This window comes from Sturnus vulgaris, chromosome 1, assembly GCF_052056855.1.
Source record: "Sturnus vulgaris isolate bStuVul1 chromosome 1, bStuVul1.hap1, whole genome shotgun sequence".
Taxonomy (NCBI): Eukaryota; Metazoa; Chordata; class Aves; order Passeriformes; family Sturnidae; genus Sturnus; species Sturnus vulgaris.
Window position 1 is genome coordinate 119390987 of NC_142243.1, and position 23590 is coordinate 119414576.

General features: G+C 36.4%; 1 protein-coding gene across 4 annotated transcripts in view; it reads right to left on the reverse strand.

Annotated features, from left to right (window-relative positions):
* Window positions 1-23590, reverse strand: part of TOX (thymocyte selection associated high mobility group box) — a 216780-nt gene that overhangs the window by 62672 nt on the left and 130518 nt on the right. The gene's annotated exons all lie outside the window — the stretch shown is intronic.

A 23590-nucleotide genomic window follows, 5' to 3' on the forward strand; every position in this document is an offset into this window, starting at 1 on the left:
GTAATAAATCATTAGCCTCCAGAAAATGATTTATAAGTTGGTTAAAACGCATTAGAATGGACTGTCAAGCTACTCTACTGTGATGATGAGGCTGGTACTAAAGATTTTTTTTTCAGGTTCTCTAACAAAAATAGTGATGACTCAAAGTAATCATATCACAAAGACAAAAATAAAACAAATCACTGTTATGATTTACTTTAATAGCACATTTCAATCTTCATAAAAGGTGAATGAATTTTACTTTGAACTGCTGGATACATTCCTTTTATTCACTGCTGGCAGCAAACTCTTAACCTACAAAGCTCTGGTACTGACCCCGATGATTATATTTGTGTTTACTTTAACCAAAAGAAAGGTACTGTGTGTGTAACTATGGTTACTCTGCACGGGTGCCTGTATAATAACAGTTTATTATAATGTATAAGTAGCTTGTCAGGCATGCAGTTCTATGCCATAAGATTAGCAATGATAATATCACAGGAAGTATATGGGCCACAACTTGATACTCACAATGATTATGCTATGCAAATCTTTTACTATATCACATATACTACTTCTAGTTACTACTTAAGTAGCTTAACTACAGCTCAGACCCATCAATATGCAACTTTCACACATGCTTTTAATTAATACCCATTGAACACCGAACAATTTATTCATGGTATTCAGAAAACTTCAACTTAAGTCCAACACTCAGTCTCACAGGTTCCTCTGCAACATTACTGCAGTTGTGCTAAAGGGCCCCTATGTTAAACAGGGTACGTGAGCAGTTCTGAGTTCCCATGAAAAGCTATTTCCACTTCGTTTTCTTCTTCTTGCACAGTATTGTGCCTAAGTGTCAGAAATAAGCCTTGAGTGATTTGTCTTTACCCATTTGAACAGTCCTTGCTTGAGCAAGTAGCTCTTCCACAAGGAACCCTTCCAGACTAAATGCACTAAGGGCTTGTCTGTAATGCCAAGAATAAAATAAAATAGCATCTTCTGGAAATACAGGATAAGAATTATTACAAACCCTACAGAAGACAATACAATAACATTATCCTCTCTGTAATTCAATTATAAGGGTGTATTGCATAAGAGCCATTAAATATTTAGGACCAGATATTCAAAAGGCCAAGTCTGTATGTTTACAAGCTCAATTTTGTGTTTGCAGTCTGAAAAGGGAGGAGTTGTGCTTCTATCTAACTAATCTGGCTCTCTTAAGGTATCATTAGGGGTAGAAGTACTTTGGAAATAAGAATGCCTGCAAAGAAAAGAACAAGGTGATCTGAATAGCTTTGAATAGTGTAGTTAACAGCACTAATGTTATAAGATAATTTCTCTTCCTGTATTTACAGTGGAATCTCTACAGGACAATTCTCCTTTCTTTGATTTGTAAGAAATCCTCCACAGGAGGATGACAGGTTCCTCTGAATGCAGAAAGAGAGGGGTGGGCATGTAGTCAGACTTACAGAAGGTTGGGGGATTTTTTAATTGCAAATTAAAAATGCCGTTTCATACAAAATGGAGCTCTCATACCAGCCAACATGGATGGGTAGAATTAAAACATCTGTGACAATTTCATCCCAAGTAAAGTCAGTGAGAACCAGAAAATAAAACCTTAAAATATGAACATTTTACTCTTAGTTAACATTTCACTGGTGTATTTTAAAAAGCTTTTCCTCCACAGAGGCAAACAGTAAAATAAGGATGCCAAAAGTATAAATGAACACTTACAGATGCTAACAAAGAAATCACCAACTAAGTAACCATCTCAGAAGTCCTCAAAAAGTCATGAAAATATCCTTAAACTTCTAAAAGAGAGAATCTCGATTAGGATTGCCAGTAGAAAATGTTTAGCTGGTTCTAGTTGGATTCAGTTGATGTGTATGTTTTGGAACAAACCTCAGGTCTTTTACATGGTTATGAAATTACATCTCACAAAGACTCCTTGAACTATCCCATGTCAAGGCAGTACTTTAATATTTGATAAGCATAAATTGGCACAGAATAGAACAACTACTAGGGGCCAAAACAAGCTCAATAGCTCATAATGAGAATTTTCACCTATTCAAGACATGGCACATAACTTGCTGGCCAAGTTATCTTTAGAATGATTAAAGTAGTGCAAATCATACCAGTCTCTATCTGGCAGGAACACTAGTCAAAATTTGCCTGATTCTGTGCTGCTGCTACATCCAGATACAATTTTACCAAAACAAACTTTCCTCTTGGCATTCTGCTTATGTCCAGTCTTTGTAAATGAGTCTGTGGCTGTTCTCAATTCCTGCTACAGGACTGCTCCTCCAGCCAGGAGTGGATGGTTTAGTGGGCTTATAAAAACATACAGGGACTGAAGAAGAGTACAGGTCTCACCATGTGAGTTATAAAATCTTCACAAAAGTGCCTTTATTCATGCCAGGAAAAAAAACAGTGGCAAAATAGAGAACAATCTGTCTCACTGCACAGATGCCTTCCAAAAACGAAGACAATAAATAAATTATTCTCATGCCAAAGTAAAAGTTCTGCTATAGACTGAGGCTGAAAAATCTTCTGTTAAACTAATAGGAAGCAAAGACATTAAATGCCTCTTCATTCTCATCCACATAAAACTTGTGTTGTCACGATTTTAATAAAGCTAAATCAAAGAAGGACAGCATCCAATGCATGCTGCTTATTGCAGTTTTCTGGAGTCCAAGGAAATGCTAACATCAGGATAAAATCTAAAATTATGGATTTGAGAACTGCAAATGATTTCCCTAGATCTGACAGTACTATTTACTTCCTCCAGCAAACATATACATGAAGAAAAGACACCAAGTCTTTCCTAAGTGAAAAGACACCACAAGACAACATCTCCTGGCATCAGGAATGAGTCTGAGCATTACAGGATAGATTTTGGACAGACCTCCAGCTGCTCAGAGTGCTCCCCTGCAGGCCACCACTATACTACTCCTTCATGAAGAAGTTTGAAGGATCTCCACATTTCCCAGGCATTTTTTAGCCACCATGTGCTCCTTACTGCTGCCACTGTAAACCTGTAGCCCCACTTCTTGCACCACACCAGTAACCAGGAGGATTTTGGCTATGCTGTCCTAACCCAGCACTTCTCTTGAGAAGGATTTTCTGGATATCACATTCAGCCTAAGGAAAGGAGGGAGGGCCCACGAGCAGAAGTGCATAAGCATACATCAGGACACAACATTGCACAGATATACAAAGACACAGCATAAATTCTTGCTTGCTTTTATAGCCCATTCCCTCCATAGGGGAAAATTTTGGCCCTTTATACTCTGTCTATCTAATACAGACACTTACCACCATCTCCTCCAAGTGGAATGTGCACCTGCAATTTTTGGGTGATAAAAGACATTTATCTCAATCTGCTCTGGAAAAACTGACAATGAATGAAGATGAGAAATCCTCGATTAAGACCTGGGAAGCAGAGACTGACACAAATTTATGATTTTTTTTATAACATCTGTATTGTTTGGAGATGTGGCTCTTTTCCCATACCAGATACAATAAATGTAATCCTTCAACTCAAATTCTGCATTGAGGAAGAATACAGAAGCAGAATAGCTTCTGCTTTATCTAACAAAACAAACAGGTATAAAATTAAGGAAATGCATTAACTTCACAATGAGAAAGGTAAAGCAGATAATTTATTTGTACAAGGAATCCATAATACAGGATTTTTAAGTACAAAAGAGGTTTTCCATGAAACATTTTGAATTCCACGACTCTATTTTACTGCACCCTCCAAACATTATGTGCTGGTAATGCAGATAAACATCTTTTCCCCCATTTCAGACAGAGAAAAAGAGCTACAGACGAAATTTCTCAAGCAAAAGTAAAAACCAAGATAAGAGCACTTCTATGCATAACAAAGGTCTAACTCTAAGTCCATCAGAAGCATTGCAAGCCTTTCCAAATATTTTTATGGGATTTGAATCACGACCCAGAAGACATAAGAGTAGCCTTCTCAGTCAGTCATTAAGTCTTCAATCTGATCTCTTCCTCCATCATCCACTTTAGCCTGTGTGTAGTCTGGACTGTGACCCTGTCAGAGGAACCACGTGAATTGCACAGAAATGCAATGGGAGCATGAGAACTTCTCTGAAGGATACCTCAGCAGTTCACCAGAGACATCATGTCTCCATTCTTTACTTAGTGCAGTAGGCAATAAAACTAAAGATGGAGATAAATATCTGTTCTGAAAAGATCTTAACATGATTTTTCAGCTAAAGGTAGCTTTGCTGAATGCATATGCTTGGAAACCTGAAGGCTGGGAAATCAGGCATGAAAAGCCTCATATTCCTTCTCTCATATTAACATTAAATAATCCTCATTATTTTTTCCATCTTTAACTGGAACTGACAAATTTTTACTTGATCTTCTATACTAACACCCAAGGAATCATCTCACCTTTCAGATATGTACACACATTATCACTGATGGAAATGTCAGTATGAAGGCAGAATTTACATCAATCATTAAACTTGTAAATTCATATTTGACTGTGATACTCTCCTACTCTGCATGTACATGAATAAGTACTGATGAACGCTATGATTTACATTTCTTAGTAGCTGGATGTCCATCGAACTACCCAAAATAACATATTTAACTGTTAGGGCAACTAAGAAACTTATGCAGAAAAGTTGTTACTGTGTGCATACAACATATACAGACTGATACTAAGCTGAAACATGAAAATATAGTCCTATTTTAAAAGGAAATATCTCCCTAGGTAAATGGACATTATGCCACACACAACTACATTCTGTCTTTTGGAATAGCTACTTTTTAAAACCTGACATGGGGAGCTCCTTTGCCTTTTTTCCCCCCTCTTCTGCTGCTGGCCATTATGTCAGTTTTTGACAAATACTCTGAACTAAGGTTCATATTTTGTTTTACCATATTTCTCCTTCTGAGGGCTTAACAAGCAAGTCTTTCTAGCCAGTATTTTAAAGGACTTCACATAAACCTAAATAGCAATTGTAAAGATGATAAGAGAAAGTTGTTTTTGACTAATACTAGAGGCATTAAGACCCTGAATCAACATATATGTTTTCAAGAATTGCATTGAATAGAAATTTCTAAGGATTCTTCATTTACTAGTGAGAACAGTAAGAATGTATTAGCTGTCTCTCTGGTCACTGCACAGAATTTGCCAACGTTTTCTGGTTGGTAATGCAGCAAGGCAGCATTTCTTGGCATGTCTGTGCAAAGTGAGAAGAATATCACAAGGTGGTTTTCTTGGCTATGACATTCCCAACAGACTGCAGCATGTGTCAACAGAAAAACCAGAGTGACATGCCTTCCACTTTAAGCGACAGATACATCACATGCCAGAAAACAGCAAAAATACCCTTTTTAATGTAGCCACTAAAAAGATATCTAAAATTTGATCTATGCAACAGTTCTACCAAATAAACCATGTTCACTCATGATGTGTTTGACTGTATTTAGATTACTTATTATATAAAGATCATTATCCTTGATATAAAACTGTCACATATTAAAAAAGACCCTATATGCAGAGAAAGGTTCCCTAGAGAGCATCTCAAACCCACACCATATTCCAGAGCTCTGTATCTCACATTCGGGGCTTTTGAGTCAACCAGAAGTCATACAAAAGTACGTGTAACCAGACAGCTCCTTATTGACTTTGTTTCTGAGCAGGCTTATGTACATTATTTATTCAGGGAGCTGTAAGAAATAGAGTGCTCTTATGCAACATGTTTCACATTTGATGGATTCACATAAATGTATGCAGTGGTTATGTCGGTGCATTTGGTCAAATCACATCCTGATTTTATTATATTCATGCAATAAATGAATTAGGCATGTTGCTCTGATATAACAAGTTCTTTTGGAAGAGGGCCACAGCCAAAGCATGGCAGCAGTTTTGTGGTAACAGCTATATTCACACACGAATGTATACTTTGAGTCCTATTTTGGTGCCGTTTATATCTGGGCATTTCATAAAATAAGACTTCTCTACTCCTTTAACTTTGCTCACTGCTTTACTGCAACAGTGGTTAGTTCCTTGTTCAATAATTCTTGCTGATGTGCAACATCAGACAGGATTGACTCTATGTTCTCCAGCTGGCGCAACTGTACATTTTCATAAATTACACTAATATAATTCCTTATATAATGTAGCTGTGAGCAAGAACTGCAGACCTGGAACTCTACCTTTTTCCACAAAGCATGAATAATGATTACTTCTTAGGTGGGTGTGAGCACATTCTTGTTTTATTAGATCAGTCTCACAAAAGAAGGACTGCACTGTGAATGCCAAGATTATTTTTATCGTACTATCAAAACCTGGAAAAAACAGTGGCTATCCGAAGCTACTAATTTATCACATTTTACCTTTATCACTCCCAATTTATCCTCTTTTTATTTCTAAGTCAATATCTGCAATGTGTCCTAACTAAAATGTGGGGAATCTTACTGACAGGAACAAATTTAAAACCTCTACTTGCCCACATGTCTTAAAAGACTTGAATATGTCTCTGCAGCTGGGCTGGAGAAAAGAGGTCAGCAATTCTAATTTTGTAATACTTGCCAGTCATTTCAAATGTTCAGTAGGACTGCAATTCCTTTCCTAAACTGCTGCGAATTTCATGTGTTCGTACAATTTTGAGACTTTCATACAGAAAAAAAAAGAATCCATAAATTAAATCCTCCAGAGGGTACTGAGGAGTGGAACAGAACACGGTAAGTAATATTGCTACTAAATCACTGGAATCACAAGTGGAAAAGAAACAAACATCTGTTCTTCTATACATATGAATGGAAACAATGGAACATAGTAAATGAGCATGAAAATATCTCCTTGAGAAGTAGTATTAATCCACCAACTTCAACTGAATAATCTCCTCATAACACCTTAATACTAATAAGAAAATAAATTATCTGTTTAAATGGAACATTTAGTCTGCATTCAATACAGCCTTGTCATGTTGACACTAGTAAGTTAATAAACAAGTGGGTATTAAATTAGAATACAGGAATGAAATATATACTACTTGAATCATCTGAGGAAAAAACACTTACTTTCAGTCATCATTTTAAATTGTTAAAAACCTATTAGACAGTAAGATCACAGTAAATACACAACTTCAATATGCTCTAATTCTGTGCAATTTATGAGATTTAAGCAAATATCAGTGAGAGTTTTAATTTGGATCTCCCAACAGCTAGACAGGATTATTGTGAGTGTAATAGTTTTATGTTCAAGTGGGATTCTGCTGTATTAAACTCTTTGTTAAACAAATCAGTCAAGCTGTCTCTCTGGAATTTTAATTTGCACCTTTGTAGATGACCGGAGTTTCACTTTTAATGTTTGATTATTAGCACATACTTTAAAGAGGCAAGATCTTACTGCTTAATATCAGCTTCCTTTCATTTTCACTTGAGTGGAATTATATTTTAGTCCAAAAAGGTTATCACTGTCTGTAGTTATGTATCTCCCAGGGCATTTAATTTGCAGTAAAAAACGCTCTGTAAAAAATGTTGCCATGTTGTCAACATAACTAAAATCTGTCTTTTTGTTAGGCTGCCAACGTTTGCTATCATGTTAACTGCAATAGTTCCATCCTTTCCCAAGAGCAATTGATGGCAGTACTCTCAGCAGCATCACCAGAATCCATATGGAGACAGAAATACAGGTCGAAAATTTCTATGACAAGGCAGCTCGCTGCAAGATCTTTTTTTCAATGCTGTCTCACACTGATTCTTTCCTGACAGGTAGGTAAGACATAAATGAGTCATCTCATCCTGATTTTTAGATTTGCTTTCTTACTCTAGCCTCAGTCCTGAATTAGAGGTAGACTTCTAAGACAAGAAGGCCTTCTACACAGCTGCAGCTTCCCAGATATTCTTCTCAGCTGCCACCTGGACTCACCATGCAATCTGCACCCACACAGCCGTGACTGAGCTGCCAGAAAAGTCAACAGCGAGTTGCACCAAGGTCTCACAGAGAGCTCAGGACACTCTCAGCAGGCCACAGTCTACTGATTCACCATGCAGGAGCAGGGTTATGGTCTCTTGTCACTCAGGTGTTCATACTGGAGTCAACAGAACTCTTTTCAACAGTAAAATAAGTCTGTAGCCGTTTGAAAGACCTTTATTAAATTGTGTGAAGAACAACTATGACATTGTCTTCAGTCTCACGGGGAAGACTAAACTATTAACTGATAATAACTAATCATTTGGGCATTCTTACGGAGAACAAAACCAAAGGGATAAGCCCTTCATCTAAATAATGCTGTGTGGAAGCCCAAGATTTGATTTCATATATCCAGTCGGATGTTTTGGATATTTTAGAATAGGCAGGTCTTATTCTCTTTTGATCTCCCTTGTCTCATATCCTGACCATGCAGACCCAATTCTCAGAAAATATTGGCAGTAAAAGATTAAATGCAACTGATACTTTCCCCTTGCCTCAACTCTGGTTTCACTGTTCTGGCATTTTCCTACAAAACCCTTTTCTGCCAAAAATGCTCATCCAACTCTGACTGCTGTTGAATGCCCAGAGAGTCTCAGGGGAAAGTGAAGCATCTCCTCCCTGTAGGATGGAAGCCTGTGATGTGCACATTTTTAGCACAGAAATAAGTAGTGATTGCTAGATATGAATGTGCAACCACTTCTGACCTTCTCTGAGACATGACTACCATACCTTCTGGGAATAGAGAAGAAAACTTACTTCTCTCATGATGAATCTATGAGATCAATTCCAAACCTCTTCTTTTTGTCATTGCATATTGGCTAACAGTCTCAAACTTTCCCTCAAAGGTAAAATTGAAGTTTAAGTCCTAGCTAATATTATTCTTAATTAGAAATGAGTAATGACATACCTTATATAAGATTTTATTCCCAACTTCAAAAGAAGCTACCTAGGTTTCCTTGGTGTCTTTACTTTGAAGAAAATGTCTTTTATTACTTATTTTAGTACAACACATTAAAATCAAATATCTCCTGTAGCAAAACGATTCAAGTCTCTGGAACTCAAATAATTTTCTAATAAAAAATGCATGAGACAAATAAATGCACTTTATGTTCCACAAGAAAAGGCAGTTTCAACAGGCTAATGCTCAGAGAAAATTCATTTTATCAACCAGCCATTTCATTCTTTGGTGCTGTTACAAGCTCCCCACGGTTGCTAAGCAACCATAATTCATCGTACCTTTTAATGGATACTCTGCTACTGCTGAGAACATTAAGGTGAAGAGAATAAATGCCTTGGGTGAATCTTGAAATCTTTCATTATGCATGTCATTCTATTTCTGTAATGCTATAATGCTGAAATGTTTCTGTGGCAGGAAACTGAGTTGTGGTAATTGCATATTCCACTCATATATGTTTTGTAAGCAGAGCAGCACGTACTTGTCTAAAATGAGCTATTTCTAACATGATTGAAATTGGACTTTTCTACTTCTAAAGGTAGTAAATAAATCTGAGGGGGAAAAAAAGAATGAGTCTGGAGGAAAATGTCTTAAAATTTTCAGCAAGAGTGGCAAAATCTTATGGCAAAAATTGAAAGTAATCAAACAAGCTGGTTGTAACAGAGTGGTATGTGAATATATAGTACACAACTGAAAATGCAAAGAATATGATGGAGAAACCATATATCCCGTGCAACTTCCATATTTTAAAACACATGACATTCAAAGACAGACACGTGTGCTAGACCAGGCATCTCTCTCTGCATTATTAAAGCAAACCTCAGGTTTCAGCTGAATGCAAATGTCCAATATTATGTACATTTGCCACCCTGTTGTTTTGGGCCTTTCCTCCTCTTGAGAAATACTTCTTTATACCAGCCAAGGGGGCCCTGGTATGAGTACAATTTCATAATTAGACTTGTATTTTCCAAATATATAGTGAAGATATTATAAGGTAAGATAGAGTGCTCAGATAGTGCCAATGATGTACAGCACTACAAAACCCTAGGACGGATCAGTTTCTTTGGGTTCCACCTGCATTTCTTATTCTGATTATCTTCTCCTTCACACCTATATATACCATGTGATGTGCTCTTAAAAAAGCCCACTATATGCAGGTGAGATGTGGATTAGTTTTTCCTTGTTTTGAACATTAGACTCAGATATATGCTTCCTTTATGTTATAAAACATTACAATCAGACTTGGGGAGAATCTAGTTACTTTTTTTAAATTTTTATGCACTTTTTAACCTTAATTCCCTATTTACATATGTGGGCTTGTCATTGGAAAAGCCCAATGACAAGCAGTATTTTAGCTTCTCTTCCTTGGTCATTTACAACCTAGCAGAGGCTGGTGACCTCAAACTCATGTTGCAGCTGCACAGGCAGTAATCCTGTGCTGTCCAGGCAGGACCAGTCAGGGAACTCTTATAGCCCTGTTTGTTTTGATGTTGTAAAGGAAAACCAACCCTTTTGCTTATCCCATCAGAAGTGGTTGACGTGCAAGTTAAAATTTCCTTTGTTAATCTGTTGTATTTTTACATGACCACTGAATTTCTGAGTGTTTTGGCAATGCAATTCTTTAACCACATGGAGTGAAGGTGAAAGATCTCTGTCTCTGACAAACCTTTTGAAAGCTATTCCTCAGGAAAATGATCTGGACGAAAAAGCATATATGCACACAAATGAAGAGAAGAATTGTTGGGCATGCAGTAAGGAGTCAGAGCCTGTGCATCACTCTGCAGTGATTGTTCTTGTTGAAAAGCACAATAGGACACCAACACACACAGTCATAACAGGAAAAGTAAGATAAAGAGGTTCCAAGTCAAAGATAATGCAAAGTTAAAATAAATGCATTGCATGTCAGAACAAATCCTTTCTATCTTTTTTTATTTTACTCAAGTATTCATGCAACTTCACTTTTCACCAAAAGAAAGCATACTTGACTTTTCTTACCCTTTTTTCTTCTCTTTCACTTCTTACTTTATCTTTGTCAACGACTAGTGACAAGAACCAAGAATATATGTTTTATACCACTGTCTGTTTATTTTTCAGTAAGGAAAATGTTGTCTTTCCTCAAGCCACTGATGTTTCTTCCAAAAATGACTCCCAGAGTAAAAGGAGCAGTAGCTTTGCTGCCACATTTTCAAAGACTTTCACTCTTTGCTAATGCAAATCACTCCTTCCCTTTACTCCAAATATTTTTTGTGTGGAGTTTCACTAGTGGGGTTACCTGCACCTGAAGAATGCCCCAAAAACTTTGTCTCCTAATAATTCTTCTTGCTCTTTTCTACTTCTTGAGGGTGGTGATATCATAGAAGTTACAGCCTGAAAGAGTCTTAAAAGGCAGAATGCTGAACCATTTCTGACTTCATATTTTTCTACGTAGTTTACAAAATTATGGGAACAAATAGCGGTTTCCACACATTTAGAGTTGATCAAAATTACAATTCCTAAAGTTAAGAATATTCATGTTTAGATAATTCCACATTTCCTCTGGTGCAAATCTTTGGCCAGTGTCATACAGTTTTAACAAGGGTAAAAAAAAAAAAAATCAAAATTAATGTTTTAAGCTTCACAGTAAACTAAAAAAAGAGAATACTTAATATCATGTATCAAAGTAGGAAGAATACAGCAAACTGAGACCTAACCACTGGAAGGTCACAACCAATAATGTTTCTGCAAATGGAAATCGGTTACAGAAGCATCAAATGATAATTACTGTTTGCTGGAGAATTTTAATAGACTTCTACGTCACACTATAAAATGTTTAATTGTAACCCCATTTTAATAACACTATCTGATTAAATGAAAAGACGCCTTGCTGATTGCAATTACAATCTGTCAAACTGCATATTTATTTACAGTTTGGTTTCCTAAAACCATGAGATAAAAAAAGGAAACTCTATTCAGCTTGTCAGCAAACTATAATTATTGTGTATCCTTCTGTCAGTTTCTGCATAAAACTTTTGGTTCTAAAATGGATCTAATTATAACTACATCAACATTTTTATAAATGCTTGCTTTCCCTTCTTTCCCTGTCTTGTCCTTCCGTCAATCCCTAGCAGTGAATTCTTTGTTGCAAAATCAGAAGGAAAAAATTCTTCTAAGTAAATGACACTTGTTTCTCTGTTTTATGCTTTCTATCCTAAATTGCTGCTAGAATACAGAAAACTCTATTCAATGTAAATATTATTTATGGCAGTGCACCATCCTAGCAATGTGCTCAAGCAAAGCCATGGGATTAGGACTCTATTGGGTTTTTTCTGCTTTGGCATTAACGTCTGGATATCAGCAGAAAAACTCTTTCCAAGAATATCATGTAGCTCATCTTCTCCAAAGTCTATTTATTGTAATTTATAACCTTTCACAAGAAACAATTTGCCAGACAAACAAGAAACAAGTCCAAATATCTGAACACTAGTGCATGTATCAACCAGTTACAGAAATTACATCTCAAAGAAAGGTCTATTAAATCATCCAACCCATCTCTCAGCCAGTGCAGCATTTTTCCATGTGTACATGTTCCAGTGCTTTAACACTACCTGACAGACTATTCAGATGCCAATAAAAAGGTTTTTTCCCAACCTTCACCCATTGCTTATTTTTGTCCCTTTACTTACAGTGACATTCCTTAGGTATCATACACATCCATTCCTTCAGCCTAACTTTCTAAGTAATGGATGATGATAAATAAATAAAATATTTAAAATGTGCACATAAACAATTTAATAAAATAACTCTGTAGCTGAACCTTCAAGAAGAGTTATTTTTCTCCGTTTATGGGTTCATACAGTCTGGATCATGATTATACACTAATAAAATTTGGGGAAAGCTGATTATTTTACTACTGTTTCTTAAATGGTCAAGTCAGCTATGAACCAAAACAGTCTGAGTTAATATACATCTTCTTGATTATTTATTTCCTAGCTATTCCCTCAACATCTATTACCTATCATATATTTTTAGATCAATATACACTTAAAAATAGAAATATATGCATATATACAAGCACACCCTAAAAATAAGTAACAGACAATTGAAAATATTAAATGATCTTCATTAACCTCCACTGCCTGCTGGATGTTATGTATGGTGATTTTTTAAGTGTGAGAACTTCTATCCAGAGCTTGCTTGAAGAGCCTAGATGAATTCTCTAAAAAATAAGTTACGTCTGTCAGAAATGACAAACCTATGGAGCATCCTGCTTTCAGTGAGATGACCTTTTAAAATTCTATCTTGGACTACATTAAAGGAGGGACATTATGGATCCCTCTGGACCAATTTCAGTGATATGGTAAGTAAGAGAACATTATGGATACACTGAGACAGGGTCTAAGAGGTCAGGTTACTCATGTGACTTTTTTTGCTGCACAGTTTTCCTATATTGTCTTTAATTATATCATAATCAAAACAATATAAATTGTTTCCAAACAGGACATTAGATAATGATTTTTCTCTTAAGTCTTATTACAGCTTGCAATGATTTTCCAAAACCATTTCAGAATTATGGTGGCATTATGAGTATGGATCATTACTGTCAAACAATTTTGTTGACACACCTTTAATTTTATATAGTGCAAAATGTAAATTCTCACAATTTATGAAAAATGTAAGCATCTGTTATAGAGCTAATTGTATTTCTTTTGAAACTCTAGGATAGCTCCTGCTAGAGTAGGACAGGATCAACATACATCAGAATATTTCTGAAAATCCCACAGAAGTTTTCAGTCACAGAGCTCCTAAAACGAAGCTCAGAGGCAGGGGCCACAAATGATGAAGTCAGTACAACAATGCCAAGCACAATTAAAATTACATAGGCCAGGCCCTGGGCAGAAAACTTCTCTGCTGTGAGATTTCCTCTCCCTGAATTCACAAAAGCTGATGACAAGTGAGAAGAAACATGTGCACTATGGAACCCGCCCATAAGGGCTTGGACTGGAAATCTGGGCCAGTGGAACATCACACTCTGTGGTTAAACAGATACTTCACTTCTCCCCAGAGCTGACTGCATTTCAAGGACAAGCAAAGCAATCCCTGCATCTTGTCCATGGCTCTTAAATAAGGTTGCTGTATCACTTCCAGGTTGTTTGAGAGCTTAAAAGTCTCAGCTACCATAATATGTAGTCACTGTAGAAGCTTTATATTAGATGTGTAGCACATGGCAGTTAAGTCCTGTTTTTGTTACATGTGAGGACATCTGCTAGTTCTAATATTGAAAGCTGACTCACCACACTGCCAACCACCTTTGTGTTACTGAGCATCAAACATGAAATTAGCTCCTGGTAACACTTTCATTATTATGAGTCCCCCTATGTAGTAATTTTCTTCCTCTTCCTTTAAGATATTTCTTTTTCAACTTGGGATTAATTTGTCTTTGTATATTGTGAATTAAATTTTACTAGCTTTTCAATAAAGTAAATGTTTTTCTCTCCTACGTTATAGTACTTGACAGATAGGAGAGACTGATACTGCAAACATCTACTTGCACTGTTATGCATAAACTACCTTCTCACCTAATTAGTGACTGCAAAGCACTTCAAGGCACAAGAAAGGTGCTTCAGAAGAACAGACTGCCAATGGCATTGTTTTCCAAATGCTGCCAGTTGTTTTGTGTACAAAAAAGAACTTTTAAAAGTTTTGCTAGTGGTTATTTTACGCTACATACTTTCTGTCAGGTAACTTAAGCTGCACTTAATAACCAGATAAGGACTAAGCCTATTGCTCTAAACAGTTTTTATGTTACTACATAAGAAAGGGGAGCATCATAAAAGTTAATCTCTGAAATTCTTTATGTGTGAATGAATGCAATCTTAAAACGTATTAGAAAGAAGTTGCATCTCCAAATAAAAAAGCATTGCATTCTTATCAAGGGCCTGATCCTGTAAATACTCCATGTGCAGGCCTCTTTTATGTTTTTTTTTCAGTTTAGATAATTTTTTGTAAGGATGAAGTGAAGGTATCTATAACCCAATATCGTTACTGGCAGGAAGCAGAATTTTGAAGAAGTGATATGAAGTTGTTTCATCTTGTTATCCATTAGGTACGTTATGTCTCACTTTAGCAACTAGGCTACTTCCTTCTCAATTAACTCAATTAGCAAAAGTACCCATTACCAAAGTTACTGTCAGGCGCTGTAACCTCACTTATAACTCAGGGATTTGGTAAAAAAATTGTATAATGCAGCCATGTATATGAATTAAATCCGTTGCATCTACTTCAGTAATTTGGCTCTAGTTTCAGTTTCTGTTTAACAACAACGTGGATCCCCAATCTGGTGAGAAGGGGGATGTTGCAGATGCTACATCCTGTCTGCTACACTCCCTTTCCAGCAGAGGGCTTCAGTGATTAACAGTGTGGTACATACTTATATGCACATACACAGACATTTAAATGTTCATATATACGTATATATGTGCATCCAGGTATAGATGTATGTGTGTACTCTGAGCACTGCAGTCCTCTTCAGCTCTGGGTCAGGGCAGGCACACAGAGTGCCATCACCACCTGTAATAACATCTCCTTTGACTCATTTATGTCCCTGCATGGTGGTTGAGAGAGAAATTTTGGATACATACCGATTATATGTAAGATAAAGTGAAATTCCTTTGTTCACTTTAGATGAAAAGCATTCATTGTGGGGATTTTGTAGCTGAAAGATATGCACAAGCATGCCTTGGAGGTGTTCCTCACTCCATAATGCTTCTTGCTGCCACTCTATACCTTAAGTTCTTTTTTCTGACTGCATCCATCCGTGATATGCACAGAAAACGAATTAAGGACATTCACTCTTGTATCTTTAGTGTACAAATACAGAGGCAACAGCAGATGCAACGTGCCAAAAAATGCAGTTCAAAGGTGTGTGAGTGAGGCTACAGAGATCCTGGGTCACATGCATGTGGCTGAAGTACAGCATCACAGTAGCAGTGAAGGTTAAAGATTTTACACACTGCCCACAGGGAATCCCAACGTGGCATTTACATAGAGCATCAGTACAGGCTTTGTACAAATGAGGAGGAGGTGTAAGGGGGAACAGAGGGGCAAACATCAATCTAAAATTAATCTTTATATTATTGAAAGGACTAGGGAAGAGTAGATATCGTTACACTTTTAGCATTTCTTAATTGCCTCGTGAAAGAAAAAGGGATAAAAATAACAAATGAGTTATTTTTTACTTTTGATTATTTCTTCAAATCTCAAAGCACTACCATGTAGAATATTTCTCTTCCATTCCTCATGTAAAAAGTCACTGGTAAACTCAAACAACAATACTTAAAATCCGCAAAGAACACTAAAACAGATAGAGCCCCCGAGACTATTAATTGGGCCATTTGAATTCCTTCAGCTTGGAAAGCCAAAAATGTGTTTTTTCCCTCAAAATTAAGAAAAAATTTTGCTAGACATCTATGCCTCTACATTGGCAATATTTAAGGAGGAGAATTCACACTCTAGCAGGTGACACAGCAGAACTTCCAGCATGCACATGGCACCTAGAGTTAAGACAGAGCATTCTGTAGTGGGGCAGCTTTTGTCCACACACCTTTCTACTGCTCAACAAAATGGGATGAGAGGGTGAACGCAGTACAAACCCATGATGGATGTGCGGCCTTCTCAGCTGCTTTTGAGTTTCAAAGAATGCAAATCCATGCATTTAAATAATGAAACAGGTGGAAATAGAGGCTACTCCACCTGATGCACAAAGCCCTCCCTTTCATCTGCGCTGTGGGCTTCTCCTTCCTTTTTGTCTTCATAGAAGTATGTTCACAGTTTTTGAGAAAGACATTTCACTTCTATTCCATGTACAGGACTTAAGATCACTAAGATTTTTTGCCAAAGTGTGAGTCTTCAGAAACATTTCATTATCATGCTGTTCTCGACAAGTACATGCAATGTTAAAAGCAGCAGATTAAAGTCAACAATCTCTGCTGCTGAAACCCCTGAATTTCTGACATTTTCTGAGAGTTATGTTTCCTCTATTTGCATACTCTATTATCTGTTTTGTTTGACACTTGCAGCTATGATGCTGCTTATGCATTAATCACTCCTGTGAGTACTTCACATGTGAGGTGTTGTATAATCTACCACCCACAACTGAAGTCTTTCTCTCTGCACTACATTCATCTTGTATTAGCCTGTGTCTATCTGGTTAAAGTCTAAGAAAAAAAATTAATACAAATTTATTTATTTTTCTTACTTTTTATATGTAGCAAATAAATTCCTATTAGACAATTGGAAACCAATGTGAAAAAGGTCACCAAAGCATTTTCTATAGAAGGTTGTTTTCAAAAATAAGATATATGCCGCCTTGTTATTTCTTCTTGAAATTATATTGGATTTGTTTACTGAGTTTGTGAAATATGTGAGCCACGTGGATTCTCAACAACCACACTCAAATAAGCAGGATGCTGTGTTTCCCAACTGACAGTAAATCAACAGCTTCAATTTTAAAAATGAGATCTGGAATGATTCTAAAAAGAGTCCTGGTCATCAGTGTACAAATATTTTCCTACAGTTATGTGAAAATATTTACTTGATCTATCTTTAAGGTAAGCTCTTAACACTTAGAGACTGAGAGTATAATTTTACCAGATACTACTTTAAGACCAGAAAAAAACCCACCACAAATACTTTCAAAGGAATTCTTTTCCTAGTTGACCTGAAGAAGGTGGGGTCCATCAGTAGCCTGCACCCACAGAGAGCTTTCTTTTACTCTGCTGATGTTCTCTTGGGAGGGGAAAATTGTAGAGGTGCTACCAGCTGAGGTGGAACCAGCAATGCAGCCCCTTCCATGAATGCATGGACTGATGTTTTCTGCTGAGAAGGCCCCAAGGACAACGTGACCCATGGGAAGATTCTGGTTCCCCTGCTGTAGTGTGGGGTCTGTAGGTCAGTCCAACATAGAGCACATATTTTTTGAGAGATGTCCCATTTCAATTTAATCCTTAAGGCACAGAGAACCAATCACCTTCCACAGTACACTATAGCTAAATGGCATATCTCCATCACTGCTAAAATGCATGCTTTGTTTCCACTCTGACTTTATACAGCTGTAATTTCTGACATCAGAAGTGTTTTGTAGCACAGTAAAGAGCCTTCTAGTAGCAGATATGTAATATTCAGGTATTTGCAAAACCTTGATCAAATTACATCTTAATCAGCTTCTCTACATATCCTTTCTGTTGTCTTTCTGATGACAAAAGAGCGGAGCAGACATCAGAAGAAAGATAAAAATGATGTTCCAGAGCCCTTGATGGAATAAATCATCATAATTCTACTAGAGACAATAAAGTAATGCTGACAAACATGAGTTGGTTAGAGTGTTTGACATAACATACGTTAACTATTGCAACCTTTTTCCACACAAGGCTTATTTCAGTGGAAAAAACCCAAAACCAATTGCTTGAAAACATGGTATTTTTTTTTGTTATTGTTGTCTGCATTCTTGGGGTTTTTTTTGTTGTTGTTTGGGTTTTTGTTTGTTTTTTTTCATTTTTTGGATTTTTTTTTTTTTTTGTTTGGGTTGAGTCTTTTCAGGGAAAAGAAGAATATAAAGTTGCTTAATAAGAGGAAAAAACCAAACAACTTTAACATAAGATGTTCCATGACCTTAGCTTTATGATTTGGTGGTTCTGATGGCAATAACTCACTGCAATAAAATTTGGGGTAGCAGCAGGTCTGTGTAGCATAACAGTAAATTTTGATGTAAACTGAAGACCAGAGACTGGTAATGAGGCACAAATGTGAAGTATTCACCAGAGACAAAACATATCTGCTACCACTGGCATGCAATACAAGCTAGAAAAAAGTATCCAAACATGATTCAAATCTTAATGCTTAGGTTAGGAGACACAAATCTTTTTTTTTTTTTTTTTTTTGTGGTTATGAAAGTCATTCATCTTGTTTATCAGAAATAATGAATTTCTGTTCGTCTCAGTAGTTTGCACTAACGCTTAAAGGTGCAAGAAAAAAGAATCAGCTGTATAGGTCAGCCTCAAGATGAGTCATGAATACTGAATATAAATGAAACATGTATGAAAGCAGTAAAACAAAATCTTTTAAATGCATCCCAGGTACAACAACAACAGTCTCTTTTGTTGCATATATTAGCAACTGTACTGTGAACAAGAAATGCTAATTCCATTCTACCATTCTAGATTCAAAGTGGCCAAAAAAAAAAAAAAAAAAAGTAGCTATCTGCTTTCTTCCCTGTTATACAATGCCACATTTTGTTTAAGATATTAATCGCTCATGGGTTGAATATCCAAAAAATATAATTAATGAAAAAGTATAATATAATTGTTCGGGCTTTGATGAATTGGGGCATAATGTTAAATAATTATTCATTGCCTTTATTCTTCCGTCTAAGTATGCAAGAAAAAGCAGATTTTTATTGCTTTTTTTAATATAAGGACATGGGCTTTTGTGACATGCATTTTATTTTAAACTAATGCTTCTATTATTCCACATTTGAATAATTATAGCTGACATCATCTACTCTTCCGTGACCTAGAAGATCTTTAGCTCTAGCACACTGTTACATATTTTATGCATTACATGAAATAAAACACCTCAAGATTTCAAAAATATTTATTTTAAAAACAGCAATGAAATTGTCTGTAATCACATTTTCTGCTCTGCTTTGAAAGCAGCATTATTCAATATGCCAGTGGTCTTTTCCATAAGAGCAACATATTAGAAATTCATGCTGCTCTAATATATCTGAATTCCTTGATGTACTGCACTCCCTATAGACCTAAAGGAACATTTTTGCTCCAGTTTCATATGTCCTGCACATTACCTACTGATGTGGTGGTTGTCAAAACAGTTGTACAGTGGCCTTTGAATTCAAAGTGTGCCTTGACTGTATACTAAAAATGACAATAAACCTAAGTATATACATTATTCTGGCTTTTGTTGCCAGCATAAATAGAGCATTTGGGAAATAAACCCCTGATTTTATTGTCTTTTAACATATTTTCCACTTTAAATTTGAAACCCAGAAATTTGAAGCATATCAAGAAACTGAAATCTTCTATTTCTTTCTTGTAAATTTTCTACAGTATACCATCATGAGCCACATTTTCAAAAAGGTCAGCACAAGATTACAAATGAAAGCATTCCAGAAATAGGTTGGGGGTTTTATCCCACTGTGTAAAAACAGCATTGTGATTTTTAACCCTGATTTCTTGCAGAAAAATCAGCTATCTATAGGATACGGTAAAGAAGCTGAAATGTCTATACTTTTATGCATACATAAAAAAACTCATTTTATAGAATACATCCAAAAGCATTTTTACAGATAAATAGGCATTTTCATACAACATGCATTTTTTGAAAATGTTAGAAGGGTAACTCTTGTGGTCCTTGAAAATATCCTTTGGAATATTTCAGGAAAACTCACCAACAGAGAAAGGCTGGCAGGTCAAGCCCTAGCTGGGGTCTAACCAAGCTCACACAGTCTTCAACCAGGAAGGGATCCTCACCCCATTACATAGAAGCAAACATGTTTACCAGACCATTAAGTATATTTTCATTAAACAAACAGTTCTAAGTATATCAAATTGCAACCAATTAAGAAGCAGGAATAGAAGTCATATCCATTTTGAAGGAGGATTTTTGAGGGCTCCCACGTTGGGGCTGGACTGTGGGTCAATACCACCGTGACTCACATTCTGCACAAATTGTGTAGATTTCTGAAGCCCTGATATTCAGACATAATGAGAGCCTAAAGGAATCTGTATGTGACAGCATGATATAAATTAACATGTGCATGTGTATATTATATATCTCAACTAAGAAGAAATACAGAAACACACAAACATAGAAGTAAATATCTGAACTGACAGCAGAATAATGAGAAGAAAAAATTTAGTGGTGGTGTTGTTCTATTTTTTTTAAATAGTGGGTATGTAATATAAAAATCCAATCAATCAAAAAAAAACTTCAAAGAAGGTTAATTCCAAATTTAAGTCACTGTCAATGGCAATGAGAAATTTTCATCTCCCAGTATTGTAAAAATTTTTTTAGAAAGAATTCCCACAGTATAAAAATGTGTAAGAAGCCGATCCCTAATATGAATTCACTGAGCTGGTAGTGGGCTCATATTGTATTTAAGCACTTCTGCAGAGGAGACTTCTTAGAGAGATTGGGGTAAATCCTGAAAACCTTAATGAAAGGGATTTCATCTGCAGCTTGGAGGGAGTACTGCACAGTATGAAACAGAGACTTCTGATGGGGGGAGATTTGATGGGGTTTTAGGAAAGGTACATCTTCAATTTTCAATCTGTCCAAAATCACAAAAATCCTCATCTGAAAACACTTGGTAGTTGAGATGGACGAAAACCACTATACTTAGTGTATGAACTATTTTCCAACTGTTTCTGAGCTCACTGAGATTCTTTCTTCACATTTGGCTAGCATTAAGTAATGCTCTGGCTATAAAAACACAAACTGAAAAACACTCACTAGTTCTAATACAGATAAAAAAATATTTTATTGCTAAAATATCAACATGTGTTAAAAACTAGCTAAAAAGAGGGATGTTTAAAGTAAAGAAAGAACCAAATTCAATCAGAGGCACATTGCAATGCAGCTGAATTTGTCCCAACGTAAGTACAATTTGCTGAAGATGCAAAATTAATTAGGGATAGAGAACAGCCAACAGATTCATTTCTAAGAATATTTTTTCTAAAAATACCCATTAGTGCCCTGAAAAATGAAGTGAGACACATGTTTTCCAAGTACACTAAACGGTACTTGATATGCTAGAAATTAAATGGAACCAAGGGTTTAGATAGATTGGAGGAACTTACAAATTATGTTCTATATGAGGCAATATAGGAGTGGTTTAGACAAGAACATGTTAAATGGATCAGAGTTTGATGAGATAGTAAAAAGGAAACTTGGAGATGAGTAATAGCACAAAAAAAGAGTCATATTGAAGAAAAAATGTTAAATGTTCTGGATTATAAAGATTCAAAACTAAGTAAAGAATGTTAACTCTACAAAATCCCATTTTTTGTCAACAGCGCAAAGCCAAAAGAACAATGGGGTCATTCTACTCACTTGAAGAAGTCACTGAATTCACTGAAGAATTAAATTATTTCCCTCAAGTTAATTTCTCTCAAGTTATCAAATTCAAATCAGAGGAGCTGTACTGCCAAACAGTGTTTGAACTCTATGAATCGAGGTGTTAACATCGTACCAGTTGTACTAACGTGAGCTGTAGCTTCATCCCCTGCACAGACAAGCCAGCTCGAGTTAAAACTATTGCAAGGTAAGAGGCACTCTTGTGCAAAAAGGGCATGCAAGTTAGGGATAACAGTTGATTTAGAGTATGACACTTCAAGGATCATGCTTTATTTATTGAACAAATCCTCAGAAATTACTGTCAAAATTCAGCACATATTTTCTTGACATCTGATTTTCATCTCTGCTGATCTTCACTAAGTCCCAATAGCAAAATTGCCGAGTTATATCATTCAACTCTTCTGTATTTACTCTCAATGTGATTATTCACTGCGATGATATACACACTCAAGGCCCTTTGTTCAGAGCTTGTTGCAAAAGGTTAATGTGAAACATCACAGCTTAAAAGAATGCATAGTTCTGAGCCATAACCATGGCTCAAAAGAGGTCAATTCAATGAAATACGGTCTGTCTTGACTAGAGTGTCAAGCATTTCTCTTACTTTTTCAAGTACTTTCATAGCTCTGATTCTCAGAACCCCACACAAGATTTTGCTCCAAGCTCTTTAATCCATGCCATCAGCTTTGTAGACAAACAAGGAAAATATAAGCTCTTTCCATAGAGCATATTTATATTTCTCTATATAAATCTGCCTCTCCTCCACTTCTTCCATTATTGAACATCACCCTGGGGTCATGTTCTGACCTCAAACACAAAGTGTGCAACATCCTAGCAAATCAATAACAACTGTGCAACATATAAGAAGCCAATACTTGTGCTCGCTGCTTTTTGGACATCTTCAGAGGGAATGTAGAACTCCTCAAAATCAAGGTAGCTTTATTTTAATTAAGTTGCAAAGAAGCCATGTGACAAGGCAGATTTTTGTGGTAAACTGAGTCTTTTCCAGCCACCATGGCCCCTGGCTCTGGGGCTGTTAGTCTGAAGGGCTGATGGGGAGCTGAATCTAGATCCCTCACTACCCAAACCTCCATATGTTGTGTCAGCTCTCAGGTTCCCAGGGCTGATTTATGTTTTTTAGATAATATGGTGGGGAGCTAGGAAGCTGAGAAGCCTAAACAGCCTCAGTCCCTAAGTGCAGAACTTTTGGTGAGAAGCCCAGACCTTTCATCTCTAGGAACAATAGATTCTTAACTTTGGCTGTTGGGATCTGCAGCTCCTGGGCAGCCCATTTACCCCACCTAGTGCTTTAAGTGCTGTGAGCTACACACAATGTCAGGCTCCATCCTCTTTCATGGGATTTTTACCTCTTTGGGTTAGAATTGTACATCAATGTGAAATAATCTTGTCTGGAGCTGCTATGCAAGAAGTATACTAATTAATTGTAGAGCCCACTTGAAAATGTAACGTGTAAAGTAGCTCTGCAGTTGTTGCAAGCAATTTAACATTCAAAGAAGTGATTTATAATATCAGGCTTCTCAAGATTACGACCATAATGACTATCT